This window comes from Tenrec ecaudatus, chromosome X (assembly GCF_050624435.1).
Source record: "Tenrec ecaudatus isolate mTenEca1 chromosome X, mTenEca1.hap1, whole genome shotgun sequence".
Lineage (NCBI taxonomy): Eukaryota > Metazoa > Chordata > Mammalia > Afrosoricida > Tenrecidae > Tenrec > Tenrec ecaudatus.
The window spans coordinates 151,901,827-151,921,091 of NC_134548.1; the positions used below are offsets into that span (position 1 = coordinate 151,901,827).

Sequence of the window (19,265 nt, forward strand, 5' to 3'; positions counted from 1 at the left end):
TTCAAGTGCAAGAAGAGCAACTTCATGTGTTCCCAGTTGCCCTGCAAGTTCCACTCCACATCTGGTCCGCTTTCAAATGAAATGTCTCAAAGACAATTGTCTGCCTTACACAATCTCTCCTACCTCAATTCAACCCCGCTCTACCAAACTCACCCACTTCCACACACTGCCTCCATCCTAAGCTAAATCCCCATTAATTCGGTGTAGACAATTGTGGAAACCTTTCTAAATAGTCTCCCTATTTAAATGCTTAATCCTTTTTGCGCCCTTCTTCACACATTAGGCAAGGTAACCTAAAAAAATTATATATGGAATATTACTCAGCAAGAAACAGATTCAAGCATACAGCCAAGAACTCAGAGCGATTTCAAGGGAATGAGGCTGAATGAAAAAAGCCAATGGGAAAAGGTTACACATTCTATGATTCCATTTATATAACAATTTTGAAATGATAAAATTATAGAAATCAAGGACAGATTTAGCGGTTGTCAAAGGCTAAGGACTGGGAAGGGAGCAAGGACGATGATTGTCAGCAACAAAAGGCAATAGGAGGAGTCTGTGTAACGATTTTTGTTTCTTGAATACTGGTAGGTATAGGAACTTACATGTGATAAAACTGCATAGAAGTAAACACACGCACCAATGAATATAAATAAAACTGGCACCATCGGGAGGAAATAGGTGGACTGTAGTAAAGCCAGTATCCTGGTAGTAGCCTTGTACAATAGTTTTGCAATGTGGGAAATTGGGCAAAGGACACATAGGGTCCCTCATTATTTCTTATAAATGAATGTGAATCGAAAGGATTATTATATATATTATATATATAATCAGATCGTGCTGCATCCCTTTGTACACTCAAGGGCTTCCCATGGAGTTTGGAATAAAATGGAACCCCCAGCCTATGGGCAATGATGCAGTCCTGGAGCTGTTTCCTGTCAACCTGTGCACTCTCACCAGCTCTCCTGATGCCAATCACAATTTCCACCCAGGCTTCCCCCCTGCTCTTCACATGGTTGCTTCTCTCATAATTATCTGGGGTCCCTTCAAATAGCCATGTCTTCCGACCAGAGTAATTTGCACCCCTCTTTCTTTGCTGGTGGGGCTTTGGGTTGGGCTTTGAGCTGATAACTAAAAGTTCGCGGTTCAGACCCACCAACCGCTTCTCAGGAGAAAGATGAGGCTGTGTGCTCCTGCAGAGACTTACAGTGTCAACATCCCTTAATAGGGTCGCTATAAATCTGAATCAACTTGATAGCAGTGGGTTCCCTGGCCTGCAAAGGGTCCTTCTGAAATTTACCTCCTTCCTCCCTTATTGTGTTTTCCCCCTAGTTTGCAAGCTCCTAGGGTACAGCGGACAGCGATGGGGTGACATGGCGATTTACCCTCCATACCTGGCGCCATGCTCGGCACCTGGCCAGAGTTGTCCATTGAATGCCAAAGGTATGAGTGAGTTGTCTCATGTCATTTTGCCAATCCGTGCTTTCTGGATAAGGTACACTCGTCTGGATGGTGGCATTAGCTTAAGGCAGGGGTTCCCTTTTCCATCTCTCCAGCTGGTGACTCAAAAGAGGGTCGTTGGCAGCTGAGTAGTTGGGACTGGGGACAGCAGGCATCGGGCCTGAGGCCAGGCCTGGAGTGCGCAGGTGAGTGGCGGCCCCTGCGGAGCTGAGCTGCCACCTCCGGTGGCTCACCTCCCTTTGTTGCTCCCACCTCCGGGCCCTGGCCACCACGGCCTGCAGGGCCTCATGACTCTAGGCCCCTGGAAGGCCTGTGGCTGCTGGAGGCGCGAGGGCGGGGCTCGGCCCGCCCCCACCTGGCGCCCCCACCTGGCGCCCCCACACGCCCCGCGTGGGGCAGCGCTCGTGCCAACCCCCTGCCCCGTACCCCCGCACCCACTCCCTCAAACAGCTACCCCAACTTCCTGGCCCGGCACGTGGCCGCGTGGGGTGCGCAGCGGCCCCGCCCCCGCCCCCGGCCGGCTGGGCCCGCGCCCCGCCCCCGGCCCGCGCCCCGCCCCCGCCGCCCCCGCGCGCGCGCCGCCTCTGCGCCCCTCCCGCGCACACCACCAGCGCGGCCGAGGGGCTCAGTCCGCAGCAGCCGCCGCCGCCACCGCCGCCGCCGCCGCCGCCACCTCGGCTGGAGTGCAGGCAGCGGTCGCCGCCAGCCCGCGGGCGAGCATCACAGGCAGTAAGCCCTCTCACGCGCGCGTGTGCGTGCGGGCCGCCCCTCGCCCCCCACGCCCCACGCCTCCCGCGGGAGCCGGCGACCCAGCTGGCCCTGGCTCCCGCCGCCCGCCTCCAGGCTGGCTACCTGGGGCCTCGGGCCTAGACGGCCTGGCTGGGCGCCAGGGGCGCCCCGTGGCTGCAGGCTGGGGGCTTGTGTGGCCCCCTCCCCCTCGTGCTGCCTCAGCTTCCCTGGGGCTTTCTCCACTGCGGTGGCGGCGCTGGGGATGGGGCGGCCGGGGTGGAGCTAGGGGGTGGGAGGGAAAATAGGGACCCTGTGTGGGAGTGAAAATGGTGGGGGCGTGAGGTGGGGGGGACCAGTAGTTTTCTCCACCCGGATGGCGGGTAGGGATGGGGTGGGGCGAGGTGATGGCGGGGGATTTCTTGCTGGTCTCAGGCAGGATGGTGGAGGTTGGGGAGGGGGAAAGGGGGGGCTCTTTGGGGTTCTCTTCAGGAGGGTACTGGGGATGTGGCGGGAGGGGGCGCAGACAGAATGAGCACCCCCCCCCCCATCCTCCACATGGCTCTTCTAAGGGGGTGGCAAGGCTCTGGCGAGGGGAGGTGGGGAGAGTGGGTGTTTCTGCCCCAGCCTGGACCTAGGGAAGCAAGAAGGATCTCTTAGGAGGGTTGAGGAAATCCCTAGACCGTGGATTTCCAAAACTGCTGGGTGTGACCTTTCCGTCTGAAAAAACCTGTGAAATGCCGAGAGGGTGCCGTCTGTTCTGGGCTCTAGGCAAGAGGTTTCTGCTTTCGAAGTTTCTCTTTCTCGTCCATTTCTTGTCAGCCTCTTCTGAGCCGTCCACGATTCGGGAGAGGTTTGAAAATCGACAGGGCTGAGGGAGAGGCTCTGGGGTGGTTTTGCTCACCGCTATTATTTCCTGCGTTTCAAAGTGTGCCCGTTTCCTCAGGTGTGCTTCCAGTGCCCTTTACCATAAAAACCGAGTGCCAAGGAGACCCCCTTGGGAAAAGAAGCGAACAAGGTTTTATTCAGCGGACTCCAGGGTTGGTTTTTGAATTCCCTGAAGGGCCAGAGACACGTCGTCGCTATGGCCATTTTGCATGGCTTTCGGAAGCTTAGAAATAGTAGAGGAACCTTGTGTCTTGTTGGAAGTCCCCAGGTCCCCTATACGCATTTAAATTTTTCCCTGGGGATGAGCTGAGCCCCCTTTGATTTTGAATTTGGAATAAATCCAGTTTTGCTAATTGGAACCTTCATTTGTAATTGCCTGTAATTCTTCTCTGGGTTATCAAATCGATGGCAAGCTTATAGAACAGCAGAAATCTTTTTTTTTTTACTAGCTTGATCAAGACCGTTTTAATGTAGTGCATTTTATGTTATACCTTGGAAATAAGAATATCTGCAGAATTTCACAAGTGTAAGCCGTGGGTATCTTGAAATTGTGCAAAACCTTTCAACCCCAGCTCATCTTTTACAGACAGGGAATCCGACTGTTCTTTATACTGAGCCTTGCCTTTGGAAACTCATGCGCATATTTGCTTAAGGAGCCTACACACTAAGACGGCATCCGCCTTTAATGTGGTGAAGATAATACATGCCTTCCCATTGTGGTCACATAAGGTTCTAATCTAGTCTTTACCTTCACTCTTTAAAAATGCTTATTTAACATTTTTAAGAGCAAATAAAATCTTTCTGCCACAGGAAATGGGTCAGATTGTTCAGTCATGATTTGTGAAAAACACCTCACCATACATACATCTAAGATAACCATATAGAACCTGCCCCATCATAGATTCCTTTTAAAATTCTAAGTGACCATTTCTTTAGTGATTTTTTTTTGGAAAAGGAACATATGCTTTGTTTGTTTTTCCAACCCAGTCTAGATTTCTGAGCAAAATTCTGAACAGTGTTTGCATGAAGATTTCAATTGGTGAAATTCCTGGGATGCTTTCATTTATATTACACGAAGGGATCACTGAATTACAAGAATAACTTGCTTTCTGGAAATGTTTAAGTGGAAATGGAGGTGTTCACGCTCAGATTGACAAGTGTGTAATTATTTCCACTCTTTTATGTCCCAATCTGAGTGTTAATATGCTACACATTTTGTACATGGGCATTTAAAACACTAAGAAATGTGTGTGTGTGTGTGTGTGTGTGTGTGTGTGTACAAGGCATGGAGGGGGAGAAAAGTGTTATGCGGTGATAGAGGTTGAAGTTTCTCACGAGGAAAAAAAAAGCAGATGGAGGGTCTTTGAGAACCTGCGGTTTGCCTTGGGGGGACTAGAAAGGAAAACAGGATAAAGAAAAGTAAAAAATGATTCAGCGTAAGATAAAATAGTGTTCTAAATATCCAAGATTGCTGGTGGCCATCTGAAGCCATTTGCAAATCCAGCTTTCTCTTAAGAAAGTTTTATTATATATATTTTAAATTCTAATATGCACACAACCACATACAACATTTTGTCACTATGTGGGCCCCTCTATAAAGTTTTGCTATCAAAAACAATTCTTGAAGGATTAGAAAGGACCCCAGTGACGCAGTGTCTTAGTACTTCACTGATAACCGGTAGGTCAGGTGATTCAAACCCACCAACTGCTCTGAGGAAGAAAGATGTGGGAGTCTGCTTCCAGAATCTTCGATAGCCCTGGGAGCTCTGTGGGGCAGTTCTGCTCTGCCCTGTAGGGTCTGTGCAGTGAATCAATTAGATGGCTGTGGGCTTTGAAGGAGGGGAAGCTCATTGTCTGGGACTGAGCTCTGGTTTCCAGCTAGATTCTATCCCTCATTTTAATTCCTCTCCCATGGCAGCCACTTAGGCTTTTATCACCCGGCACAAGTTGAACAAATGCTTGCACTTGTTTGAACCTTAGGTTGTACCTACTTGGCTGGCTGCCTTCCCCAACTTTTGCCTATACAATTTTGGGGTTAATTGAACTGTCTAATTGTATGGATTTGGGATAAAAGAATGTCAGTCACAATTAGTTTCTCAGAAAAGATCTTTTCTTTCAGCTCCTATTAGATAAGACCTTAGAAAAGTGCTTTGTTTGGGTCGGTGGAGTACTTAATTCACCAGAATGTATAACCGTCCATTGACTCAACAAATATGTGCTGCGTTACCTCCTCTGTTGGAGACTGCGAGGTGTGGGCTGCACAAATAAGAAATGCCTTTGGCAATAGATGTATAAGTATGCCTGACACAATGGATGGTTGGATGGATGGATGGATGGATGGATGGATGGATGGATTGTGATAAGAGTTGTATGAGCCCCCAATAAAATGATTTTAAAAAAAGAAAAGAAAACCCAAGGAGCAGTTATACTAAGACACACCCTGAGGGCCCAAGAGTTGGAATTGGCTCAGCAATTGGTTTTTAAGAAAGCTTACCTTTGGGTATGTTTTAATAAGTGATTCTAACTTCTGCCTGTGTAATTAATGTTTTCCAAAAAGCATGTCACATTGTAATAATAAAAAGGGGGGTTGCTGTTAATTTTAAGTGAACATTTAAATAAAATTTTAATGAAAAAATATTTTTAAGTATAAAAAAGAAATGCCTTTGGGATACAACTATTAAAATGAACACTAGGCAGTGCATTTGTTGTGGAAATCAGAAGTTGTTATACCTTTTGGACATTGATATTAGGAGCCCTGATGATGTGGTTATGCATTGGGCTGCAAGCTACAAAGTCTGCAGTTCAAAAACACCAGGCGCTCCATGGGAGGAAGCCGTGACTTTGTATTTCTGTAAAGAGTTACAGCCTCTAAAAACCACAGGCTGTTCTACTCTGTCCTATAGGGTCGTGATGAGTCGGCATCGATTCGATGGCAGTGGGTTGGGTTTGGTTTTTAGTCGCACTGTTCATACCTTAAAGAAGCCCTGGTGACGGAGTGGTTACGCACTCGGCTGCTAAATGAAAGATTGTAAGTGTGCATATATATACCATTGAGAGTAATGAAGCCTCAGAAGGTTGCATTTGATTTTACTGGAGAAAGTAGAGAGGGGTCCAGGAACCACCATTGATTGAACGTCAACTACAGGTCCAGCCATTGTCTAATGTGATCCTCCCAGCACCACTGCAATGCTGTCTTTCTGGGGCATATCGTACAGACAGATAGGATTGAGAGAGGTTGGTTCAGTCACTTGGATTTGAACTTAGGTTCAATGCTAAACCACCGTCCTCCATGCTTACTCTAGAGGCTGAGGGTTGGGGTGGGTGGAAGTGGGTGAGCTGATGCTGGAGAGAAGAAAGATATAGGTTCTGGTGACAAGTCATTTCAGAGATAATGTGTTCTACAAGTCCCAAAGGGAGCAGTGAATTGCAGTATCTTCCTCAACTGGTGAGAGTGGAATTGGTCAGGGGGAGCTACTCAAGTTGAGATGGTGATCGTCAGTTTGGGTAACTCCCTTTGCTCTCATCCTAGTTTTTCCGTGTTTTGATAACCATGGCATTGGAAATTACCCGAATGTGTTTATGTCCTTGTAGCAATTGCCTTTCTACCTGTCTGAGGGCTGCCCGAGAGAACTTAGTAATTCCACTGTTTGGTTTGATCTTCTTCTAATGCAATTTAATCATTTGTGTGTGTCTGAAAGATGTTTTCGTCATGAATGGTATAAAATTCATACTTGCGTTTTCCATATGGGGGTGTGTTTTGTTTTGACAGTGAAATATTTATTTTAACTTTTTGGCGTGTTGTTTTTGAGAACATAAAGAAGGGGAGGGGCACACCAAAACAGCCCATTTACAATCCTGTTTTGTCTGGCGTGCTTTTTTTTTTCTTTGTGGGCAAAAAAGAACGGCCTCGTGTTTCATTTCATGTACTTTAAAGTGGAAAGGAATTTTAACCATGATTCTCAAGGGCCAGGGTTCTGGGGTGGGAGGGGTGCGGGGGGAATGTCCTGTAGACAAAGTGCATGTTTTGATTTCCACAGAGGCCTGTGAGCCACAGATTCTGATGATGATGATAATAATAATAAAGTCTTGATTCTGACGCCAGCAATCAGCGACTCGGCAATCAGCCACTGTGCATATGAGCTGATTGGCTCTCCCTCTCCTTGATTTCAGAGTAGACTTGAGAGATCTGATAAAACTCAAAAGAATGCAATCACCTATTCCCATACCTAACTTTTAAAGAAAAGGGGCCCTTTTCATTTCCATGTTGGAAAATTTACACCATACCAAAACGCTGATGGGGGAAAATCCAAGCCCATTTATAATCCTTCAGCTGGAAATGAGGGAACATATTCGGTTTGGTTCTTTAAAAATGGAGTAGATTTTTAATGGTGGGTTCAAGCCCATTGTAAAATTCTCCAGCTTATAAATATAGTATACCTTCCTTTTTTTTCCCTCTTCTAACTTAACCATGGTCCATCCCCCCCCCCATATTTTGATGAATGATTTGCTGGCATTTTACATAGAAACTTTGGCCAAACAGAGTGAAATGGGAAAGTTGCTGGGGAGTTAGAGACATGCCTTCCAGTTTCCTAATGAGAGCCAATGAGCTCAAGGCGTGCTGCTTAAAGCGTCTCCTCCAACTGCAAGACTAGGATCTCAAGACAAGAAGAAACAATCCGAACCTATGTATCTCCCTTCATTTCATCGATGAGGAAATGGAGGCTCAGAGAGGCTGAGCACGTGGTCCAAAAGTAGACTATGCATTCGTGTTAGAGTTGCAGCTTGTAGGTGTTCTTCCTTCAGAGGTGAGTGGTAAAAATTTCCTGATGAAAACTGTCACAACCAAGAACAACTTTTTGCTGCCCTATACCATAAAAGAACACACTTGTATGGTGGAACTGTATTAACTGGACTCTAAAGCCTACTAAAGAAGGGGCTCTGGTCATGTGTTTAAGCGCTCAGCTGCCATCCGAAATATTGGCAGTCGATCTGAGGGAGAACAATGGGGCAGTCTAGTTTCATAAAGTTTACATCACCTTGGAACACCTATGAGACAAGCTTGTTCTGTCCTCTATGTTTACTGTGGTTCAGAATTGGCTTGATGGCAAGGGGTACGCTAAAAAGCAAAGTATTGGCGAATTTAAAAAAATGCTCAAGACAGGATAACTCTGAAATTTATTCTGTATTATTGGCTTTATTGAAAATGAACATTAGAAGTGGGAGACCTCTTCCTAACGTAGCTAATCCTCAGTGTGATTTCCCATGGCCTATGGGGAAAGCAGAGTACCTAGATGGCTGCTAACGGAAAGGCTGGAGGGTTGTGTCCACCCAGAGGTGCTGCGGAAGAAAGGCCTGACAATCTGTGTCTGAGAACCCAACGATTGAAAAGCCTATCAAGCACAGTTCTACTCTGACAGGCATGTGTCACTAGGGATCAACACAGCAGCAACTGACTGTGGAACATGTACCACAGGTGATATAGCGTGTCTGTCTTAAGCAACAAAAGCGAAAAGGGGCTTGACTAAAGTTATCTTTTGAGATATTAGTCTGTAAGACCACAAGCAGAGGTCTCTTGCTTCATAAGCGGTTTTTCCTCATCATCAAAATTAGATTATATCTGTTGAAATTGTGGGGAAGGGACTTTGAAGATGACCTCTGCTTCTAGACAGAAGTAAAAAATTCAAAGTAAATTCTAGGCAGCACCGTCAACGTGCCTTCATGTAACTACACACAATTCAGTAAGGCTTGCTGATGTAATCTGGTGCTATTAAAAATTGAGCTGAGCACACCAGCCTGTACGGTCATGAGGTATTGGTGGGATCAGGTAACAGGCATCAGAAGACCCAAAACAAACAGACAAAAAAGCATATTATTGAGAACGATGGGCGTTGAAGCAAAGACCCAAAACCCATCTGTAGATAGTAGGACATTCCCTCACTGAAGGGTCACAAGGAAGGGATGAGTGAACCAGAGCACAGTACAGCATGGATGAAACACACAATATTCCTCTGGTTCCTTGAGGCTCTCTCACCCCTACCCCCACTACTATCATGACCCCAAAGGGGAAACCGATCACAATGCTTGATGCGTACCCTGTCCCCACAGGGGGACGAACAACAGAAATGTGGGTGAAGGGAGACAACAGCCGGTGTAAGATATAAAAATAATAATCATTTATAATTTATTAAGGAGTTATGAGGGAGGGAAAAAAAGAGGAGCAGATACCAAGGGCTCAAGTAGAAAGAAAATGCTTAGAAAGAGATGTTGGCAACACATGTACAAATATGTTTGATATAATTGATGTATGGATTGTTATAAGAGCTGTAAGAACCCCCAATAAAATGATCTTTAAAAAATATATTAATGAAATAATATTATGACACAAAAATAAAACTCTTATTTAAGATAATAAAAATTTATCTGGGACACTTTTCTCCCTTTCTTTCTCCATCGCGTTCCTCTTTATTTCTTTTGGTGGCTGTGGGGTTCACTCTGTCTTTGGGTTTCCTTTGAGTGTTTTTCACTAATATGTGAGCTAACCTCAAGGACAGCAGTTCAAAACCGCCCGCTGCTCTTCAGGAGAAAGGTGAGGCTTTCTACTCTCATGAAGAGTTTCAGTCTTGGAAACCCACAGAGGCAATTCTACCTTGTCCTATAGGGTTGATGTGAGTCAGAAACAACTCGATGACCATGAGCATGACACTCATCAGCCACTGGCAGTATTACCTTTAACCCCATCTAGACTGGGCAAGGCTTAGGATGAGTAGGGAAGTTAACGGCTAGAGCAGTGGCTTTTCAACCTTCCTAATGCTGCGACCCTTTAATACCATTCCTCATGTGGTGACCCTCCCAACCATAAGATTATTTTTGTTACTACTTCATAACTGATTTTGCTACTGTTATGAATCGGGCGACCCCTGGGAAAGGGGCATTCGACCCCCAAAGGGATTGAGAACCGCAGCTCTGGAGCAAGTGTGGGATGGAAAATGCAGGTGTTACTCTATACAGAAGTGTCACTGACAAAGTACGATAAAAATATATGCCAAGGGGACAAAGCCTACCTATACTGGTACATGTAAATCTGTGACGCTAAACATGTCCCACTGAATAGTCAGGTGCTGGGGAATGCGAAAACTCTGGGAATTAATGAATGTGAGCATAGATTGCCAAGGGCTTACTAGTAGAACAAATGAGAAAATTGTAGCCTTTGCCTAGGGATGTGTTTTTAAGTCGTTTTATCTTCTGTTCCTCCTGATTGCCTGATAATGAATATATGCACTGTCAGGTAAGCAGGCAGCTCTTCACAGCTCCCTGCAGTTATATTTCTCTGTTAAAAGTACCTTCCTCTCTGTATTTAAATAACTGAGATGTGTGTGCCCCTCGTATTTTAACTACATAGAAAATGATGAGAGAGATGATGCCTGTATATATATTTGTATGCAGTGAAGCCTTAGCCAAAGGAAAGGATTAACGGAGTTTTTATTGTCAGCCTGTGGCTACATTGGAATTGATATTTACTTTATGTGCATTCCACTTTCTCGATGGCCTGCATATTCCAAGACATAGACTGTTGCACAGACATTTGAGTCCCGAGAATACCCACTGCCCACCAGTTTCCAAGGTTCTTTGTGAAGACGGAGAGTCAAGGCTCTTTTGACGAGGGTGGCATAACACTGCATTTTTCAAGTGGCTTAATCAATAACTTTTCTCCCTCCTGTTCCGTTTTAAAGGGCGGCTAAGGCTGCTTTACTCTTGTCAAATTGGAAACGTGTGATTGGTGAGGAAACCATTAAGGATTGGTTTGGTAGCGACTTCCTGCCAGGTCATCATTTACACATCATTCCTGCTTGTCAGCCTCATTCGCCACCACGTGGCAACGAACATAATCAGTCCTGGTGGCCAGGTGAAATGAAGCAACGTGTTTCTCTGAACCGAAAGAGCACACACACACACACAATGGTTCAAACTGGTGATCTTGCAGTTAGCAGCTCAATGCTCCGCCTGTGGTATGAGTTGGAAGTGAAGGGGTAATAGTGGGGTTCTCGCTGTTGTTTTGAAAGCCCCAGGTGCTCTTTAGGAGACAGGAGTAGTGGTCAGCCTCTGTAAAGACCCCAGGTTTTAGAAGTCCGTGAGATGGGGAAGGGGTCCACTTTCCCACACATTTGCTGTGAATCGGAATCAATTCCATGGCAAGAGGGTTTTCAGCTAGAGCAGTAGACTTAAACAGTTCAAAGAAACAAAACCCATTTCCCCCACTAGTTTCAAATTCCTTAAAACCCTCTTACCAATCGCTCCTGGAAGATAAATGGCAGTTTAGGTTCCTTGTCAAAGATTCGACAGTTTCCGGTGCCGGGGTCAACTCAACCATTTCAACCCTAGGCCCATTGCCTGCCAGGCAACACGACGCTCCACCTCTTTTTAAGAAGAGATTGAGTACTCTAGCATTAGAAGCGTAGTTAAGGATAGAACCAAGCAGCTAAACTCAAAGGAGGTGACAGTTCATACTTCTATCTGTAAATAAAGCCAGCTAGCCTTTAGTACAAGCTGCTTTTTTCTTGCCCAGTTTTATTGAGTCTACTTTTGACACCAAGACTTACCTGTTTAAAGTGTACAATTTGACGAGTTTGGGCAGATGTAGCTCCCCACGAAACCACCACCACAATCAGGATGTAGAATATATTTATTACACCCCCCCCAAAAAAAAAACCCATCCTGATACTCCTTTGCCATACAGTCTTCGCCCTGGCTCTGTCTGAGTCAACCACTGATCTGCTTTTGTGAGAGTTGTTTACTACCCTGACATGGGGAAGACCAGATTTATATCTGACTCACAGTTAGTTTCCTTCTGCATTTCTAAGATAAAATGCCCTTGTAGAGAGGGTGAAGGTATTGATTTACTCGATCCTTTTCCTGAATGCCTAAAGAAAGAGAAGTACTTAAGAATTTTGCCTGCAGATAAACTATAGCATTTGTTGGAAATAGTCTCATATGCTAGGATTGGAGGGAAATTACAACTGCAAGAAAAACAAACACTGATAAGATGTAAAAAGCAGTGTTGATTCTTCAGAAGCAGTTACAGTAGGATGTCAAATTCCCCATGGATAAAAAACTAACAATTTGGATTTTGCTTCACAGTTATTCACTAAACATTCATTCTTTCACACACACATACGCACACACATACCCACTTCCAGATGGTGTATATATATGTTCACGCACGCATGCACACACATACACACACACCTACCTGCAGAATATATATATATATATATATTCAATTTTCTTTGGCCAAATTTTAGAACCAGATAACCAGATTATACTTCTCAGTCTGTCTTACCCTGGAATCTCTGTTGAAACTTGTCCCCCAAGGATAAGCCTGCTGGTACAGTAGTTGAAATACCTGTGGCATAACTTCCAGGATCATAGTAACTCATGAGTCACAACAGAACAACAAACTGACCAATAGATGCCATACGCATATAGGATTCTTATATAGTAATAATTTTGTTCTCTGAGCCACTGGGAGATTTGAACCAGGTTTCAGGGAGAATTTTCTGAACCTAGAAGATGTACTATCATTGGTCACTTACCCTACAAAACAAGCTTTCTGCTAAGTACGACTTTCTCATTGCTATATCCAATTGAACAAATAATTATTAGTCAGTTGAAAGTCTATAGTATTGGACTGAAGTTTGTCCCCTACTTGCTGACTCCTCCAAAAATTCACTTCCCTGCTCACTTATGTTTGTAGCTTGGCTCCATTCCACTGCTATCTCTCTGTTCTACAACTAGTGTCCGTCACTCTTTGCTTCTATGGCTTCTGCCTTCTCTGGCTCCCTTCACTGATTGTCTTTCTCCTTGTCTTTGCTGTTCCTTATTGCTGCTTGTTTTGTTTTTAACAGTTTTCTCACGTCAAAGCTGCTTTTTATAAATATCTCCAGACAGAGTAGTCATAGTCTAATTAATTAGTCATTGACTAATTTTACCATGCCCACTATCATCTCAGGGGCTGCATTTCTTTCTTCTTTTTTTTCCAAATCTTTTTTTTCCAGGTTCCTTTCCCGTTTGGAGCTAAACTGGAGGCTTGAGAGTTGCGAAAAGGTTGGTTTTCAGATCAAAGCTGAATATATTTGCTGGGCTGGGTTATGACAATCTTTAAACCCACTGATCATTAAAAATGATGTATGTGCAAGTGTCCATATGACATTTCCTTTTATGATGCTAAGGCAGTTAAAATTATCTTGAGGTAAGGTGCTTTTATTGCTCCTCAGAATGTACTCGAAGAGGTGTGTGTGTGTGTGTGTGTGTGTGTGTGTTTTTAAACACCACATATTTGAGTTTTAGAAATACAAAGAGTATATCAGGCACTCTTTACCAACTTGTAGATTAAAGACCAATGTGTGGTTTTGAATACAAATAAAATAGGGAAAGTGGTGTCTCTGACATGTTGTTCATTGCATTTGGGTGATCCTGCCTCGGGGCCAGCCCAGGGGTGCAGGGTGGAGCTGCTACGTAGGATTTTCAAGGTTGTGGTCTTCCAAAAGCAAATTACCAGGCCCATGTTCCAAGGCGCTTTGAGGTGGGTTTTCAACTGCTAGTCTTTGACCCAGCCGTCAGATCTGTCACTGTCTATGCTACCCACTGATCCTTTAGCTTTTCATAACAACAACAGCAACCCCCCACCCACTGCCATCGAGTCAATCCTGATTTATAGTGACCATACACAGGGTTTCTGAGCCTGTACATTTTTCTGGGAACAGGATAGCCTCCTCTTTCTCTGGAGAAGAAGCTGATATATTAGAATCACTGGCCTGACCTTGCAGTAAGTTGTTCAATGCTTACACGACTGTACCACCATCAAACCCCTGAAAAGTGAAAGCCTGAGCTCTCCAGAGCACTGAATAGTACTGCTAAACCATGTCTGGTGGCAACTTAGTTGTCGAAGGACCGCTCAGAGTGGTTATTGGCTGGGACATCCCACGTTAGGTTATCATGCCAGACTTGAGAAATTTCTTGCCTTACAACCAGCCATTTGTAGTGCCATTAGAACAGTGTGTTCGTGAATCCAAGCCAGCTATCAATGTTTGGTGGCGTTAGGGAAAAGGTCATTTAAATAGACCGAACGCCAAGAGCCTCCATGCAAGTACTCATTGCGGCTGACTCAACAGTCAACTTGTATGAAAAGATTCAATTTTTTTCAAGGTATTGGAAATCGTTTCTATATGTTGGGACCAAGTAACTTTGATGAGCGACTGTAAGTATGTATTACAATCCCGAGTTAGCTGTGTAAACAGAACAGTCGGTAGTGGGAAGCTTGGAGGCAGGGATAAAGTCTGAGAGGAACATCGAAATGAGAAGGGAAACAAACTCATGGTGTGGTGACGGGAGCCTTTAAAGCCACTGGAAAAGAAAAACGGACAAAACCAAACTCGCTGCCGACAAACTCTAATCACTTCAGGTCGTTGTGTCACACACTCTGGTAATTGTCACAATATGTCACGCTTCTTCATGAGGCTGTTGCCCAGTTCATACGCTGCAGTGTAGTGTAAACAACTTTTATATGCGCTCCCCAGAAACCCAAACTCACTGCCACTGAGTCAGTGCCGACTCATAGAGACCCTATAGGACAGACAGAGTAGAACTGGCCCTGTGAGTTCTGCGACTGTAACTCTTCACGGGAGTAGACGGTCTCATGGTCCTCGAAGCGGCTGGTGGTTTCAAACTGGTAACCACCATGCCACTAGAGCTCCTTAAAACCCGGCAAGGCATTGTGAATAAGAACATAAATAAGGGTGATCCCCCTGAGGGGATGGTTATCTGGAGGATGAGGGTGTTCACGGAAGATTTGTCCATTGGGTGCTGATAAGGCCTAGGGTGAAAAGCTTCATAAGAAGCTCTTTGAAAAAAAAAAACCCAAGTTGACCTAATTAGCTTATAATCTCTTTTGTAAATCGGGCATCATTTGTTAAATGTATGGATCTGTTAGGTATAATTACTATTATATTTGCGAATAGACAACCCCCATTGTCAAGCCAATGCGTTGATAGAGAAAAACTGGCTCATATTTTCTGGACTCTACTGCCTCGTCGGATTAACTGGCTCTGCATCCATTGGTAGTTAGCACCTCTGCTAGAAGGAGCAGCTTTTTAATAGGGCAAAGGAGGAAGAGCGAGAGGCCTGCAACCACCGCTTCCTCCGCACACATTCCAAGGTGAACGCTAGGGGTTCCAGTTCAGTTGTCAAGGTAGTGAAGCTTGGGGCCAGTGGTGAACAAAATGGTGACATGGCCACTTCCTGCCTCTTGGTCACCTTCACGATTGATCCCAGGTTCTGCTGACTTGGTGTTCTAGAAAGTTCTCCCGCTGGGCCAGATGAACGGTCTTACGGAATCATAATATATGTGCTTCATGTATAGAGCCAGGCTAAACCAGTCGAGAGGCCAAGCCTAGGAATTCCAAGCTGGAAAAATGCCAGGACAGGGCGATAACTGTAGTGGCGATGGCAAGTTTGTGACAGCACACCAGGTGTGTGACAGCATCTTCTCTTTCCCTGTAGCGCACCCAACTGCTTCTCTGTCTAGAAATTCCCAGAGCAATGCACTTCACAGGTCTCCTAAGGGCCAGATTTTTACTAGTGCAGTGGTTGGCTGGGTAGAAAAGGAGACTTGGGGCACTTAGGAAATGTTTTTTGGCCTATAATTTGAAAGCGGAGTTTTCTCTCCTTAGAAACATAGTATCCCTGCTGACTTTTAAAGCCCCCATAATTTGCCTTTATATCGCCATTATTGTCCCTGTGGCATTGTTGTGTGTATGCCCGTGTGAAATATTTACTTGGTGGCTAATTGATTGGGGCGGAGGAGCTACCCAATTGCCAAAGCACAGGAAAACAGTTCCCAGAGAGCCAAGGCAGCTTATAAAAGGAGAAAAGGAGGGGCCTCGGGGCTCTGAGGCCAGCTCTGACTAGTCCCACTTGGAGTCTGTGGCAGGACCCACTTGTGCGCCTCACCCCCCCCCCCACACACACACACACCCTGGATTTGGACTTGGGTCTGAATGTGGAAGAACTTCTTTTTTCTTTGTTTCTTCTTCTTTTTTTTATTTCTCATGCTTCGGAGGTACCAGACTTTACATGACTTTTGATTTGAGGCGGGGAAAGTAGAAGGCTGAGAACGGTACTTCACCAAAGAAACCCAGCAGTTGTTCAGGGCTTGCTCACTGTATGGCCAAGGCACCTTGACCAGGCTTGCTCAGAGCTAGAAGGGACATTAGAGTAAACAGGGCGACCTTCTCAAACAAGGAGCGTCCATTCTCATCGTGGAACCTGCTAGAGGGGGAAAAGCTGGCTAATTAATAAATGGCAACTTTTTTTCCTGTGAGCGGATTATGACTGCGCTGAGCTTGGAGATCAGGAGTTTTGAGTTCTAGCCTGAGTTCTGCGCCTCCTGGGCCAATCAATCACTTCCCCTCTCAGACTCTTCGTTTATACGCAGGGACTTGAGCTCTATTATCTCTAGGGCATTCTGTGGATCCTTTCGTTAACAAGCATGTAGAAAGCTTGCACAGTTCAAGGCAATCGTAGGTTTCTTAAGATGCCACATGTTCTCTTTCCAAATGAATTGTGCGTGTAAGAAACGCTGTGTGTGTGTGTGTGTGTTATCTATCTTGATGCTGTAGCTACAGTCAATAATATTCATTGCCACTACAGACCAGTGCTTCTCAGCAGCACCCTCACCTAGGAACTTGTGAGACATCCAAATTCCTGGGGCCCAGAAATCAGCATTTTCACAAAGGCCCTCCTGGGAGTTTTGAACTTTGAGAACATGACTGGATCATAGGATCTGTGGCAAGGCTCCTCCCCCTGGACTGCACAGTTCTATCTGGGGGAACTTTTAAATATCTGAAAGCCTATGCTGTCTGCTCCTATAAAGATGTATAGATCCACATGGAAGAAGCACATCAACCTGTGTGATCACTAGCTGTCAACAGGATAAGGTATCAGGGATCAAAGAATAAAAAAATCATATCATAGTGAATGAGGTGAGTGGTGTGAATTGGATACCCAAAGCCCATTTGTAGGCAACTGGACATCCCCTTACAGAAGGGTCGCAGGGAGGGGACGAACCACTCAGGGTGCAGTATAGCACCGATGAAACATACAACTTTCCTCTAGTTTTTTAATGCTTCCTTGCCGCCACGGCCCCGCCCCTCTATCATAATCCCAATTCTACTTTACAAGTCTGGCTAGACCAGAGGATATACACTGGTACAGATAGGAACAGGAAACACAGGGAATCCCGGACAGATGATCCCGTCAGGACCAGTGGTGAGAGTGGCAATACCAGGAGGCTAAGAGGAAGGCGGAGGAGAAAGGGGGAACTGATCACAATGATCTACATATAACCCCCTCCCTGGGGGATGGACAACAGAAAAGTGGGTGAAGGGAGACATCAGATAGTATAAGACATGAAAAAATAATTTGTAAATTTTCAAGGGTTCAGGAGGGGGGAGGGAATGAGCTGATACTAAGGGCTCAAGTAGAAAAATGTTTTGAGAATGATGATGGCAACAAATGTATATATGTGCTTGACACAATGGATGTATGTATAGATTGTGATAGGGGTTGTATGAACCCTCAATAAGATAATAAAAAAAAGATTTATAGATCCAGGAACCCTATATAGAGATGCTGTGGGTTTGAATTGACTCGATGGCAGTGGGTCTGGGTTGATTTTGGCTTAGAACAGCAGTTCTCAACCTGTGGGTTGCGACCCCTTTGGGGGTCGAACGACCCTTTCACAGGGGTCGCTTAAGACCATTGGAAAACACATATTTCACAATATATATTACATATTGTTTGTGATTAATCACTATGCTTTAATTATGTTTAATTATGTTCACTTTGTAACAATCAAAATACATCCTGCATATCAGATATTTACATTATAATTCATAACAGTAGCAAAAGGACAGTAATGAAGTAGCAACAAAAATAGTTTTATGGTTGGGGGTCACAACCACATGAGGATCTGTATTAAAGGGTCACAGCATTAGGAAGGTTGAGAACCACTAGCTTAGAATTTCCTCCCGTCCTCTAAACCAATAGTTCTCAAGGTTGGCAGCACTTGGGGAAGGCCAGCACCTAGTGATGCTTGGGAGCCACACCCATCCATACACAACAACGAGCGATTCTGGTGGGATTGTTTATGAGACCAGACCTAGACTTCCAGAGGTTTAAAAGTTCCTCCAGGTGAATCTGCTGCATAGTTAGCTCCGGCCTTGGCTGACTCCCTGAGAATAGTTGGTGCGTTGGAAACCCTGACCTTGAGGTAAGCACACTGCTCATCCCACAGCACAAACAATAGCACCAGTCATTCTTCAGTGGGGGTGAACCTCGGACAGGGAGTCAGCCTAGGCCAGAGTTGGGGGGAGGTGAGAAGTGAGTTAGATTTTCATTGTATGGCCTTGAATTTCATGCCAGGACATACATTTGACATTTTAGATTGCATATATATATATATATATATATATATATATATATATATATATATATATATATATATATATATATATATTACATCTTTGGGGGAATTTTTTATTAAATACTTTTATTGGGGACTCTTATAGCTCTTATCATAATCCATACATTCAGCCATTGTGTCAAGCACATTTGTACATATGTTGCCATCATCGTTTTCAAAGCATTTTCTTTCTCGAGTCCTTGATATCAGCTCCTCATTTTTCCCACCTTCCCCCCTCCCTCCCTCATGAACCCTTGATAGTTTAGAAAGTGTTATTTTCATATCTTACATCGTCTGCTGTCTCCCTTCACCCACTTTTCTGTTGTTCATCCTCCTTATATATTACACCTTATTGTTAGTTATATGTATTACGTACATTATCGTAGCTAGTTCTTTTCCGATGTTATTCTCACGTCCACCCACAAAGACAAAGATCAGAATTATAAAACTACTGGTAGAAAAAGGCCTAAACTAATGCAAACTCAAAGAAAGTGAGACATTTGACATATGTCAGAACTGCTGTACAACAGAGACACCAGAAAGGAGCCCCGTTGTAATTTGGGGACTACTTACAATGGAAGATGGTTTGGGGGAAAGGGTGTAATATATGTGAGGCCCAAAGATTATCTTGGCAGATGTTTGAGGAAGGGAGCTGGCCCATAGCTACCAAGTC

The 19,265-nt window shown here is 44.8% G+C and overlaps 1 protein-coding gene across 1 annotated transcript in view; it reads left to right on the forward strand.

Moving 5' to 3' along the window:
- Positions 1-2,049: 2,049 nt before the first annotated feature.
- FHL1 (four and a half LIM domains 1) overlaps positions 2,050-19,265 on the forward strand; it is a 65,725-nt gene continuing 48,509 nt past the window's right edge. Inside the window, exon 1 of the mRNA XM_075539254.1 lies at positions 2,050-2,190. The gene's annotated coding sequence lies outside the window, so the exon portion shown is untranslated. The remainder of the gene's footprint in view (positions 2,191-19,265) is intronic.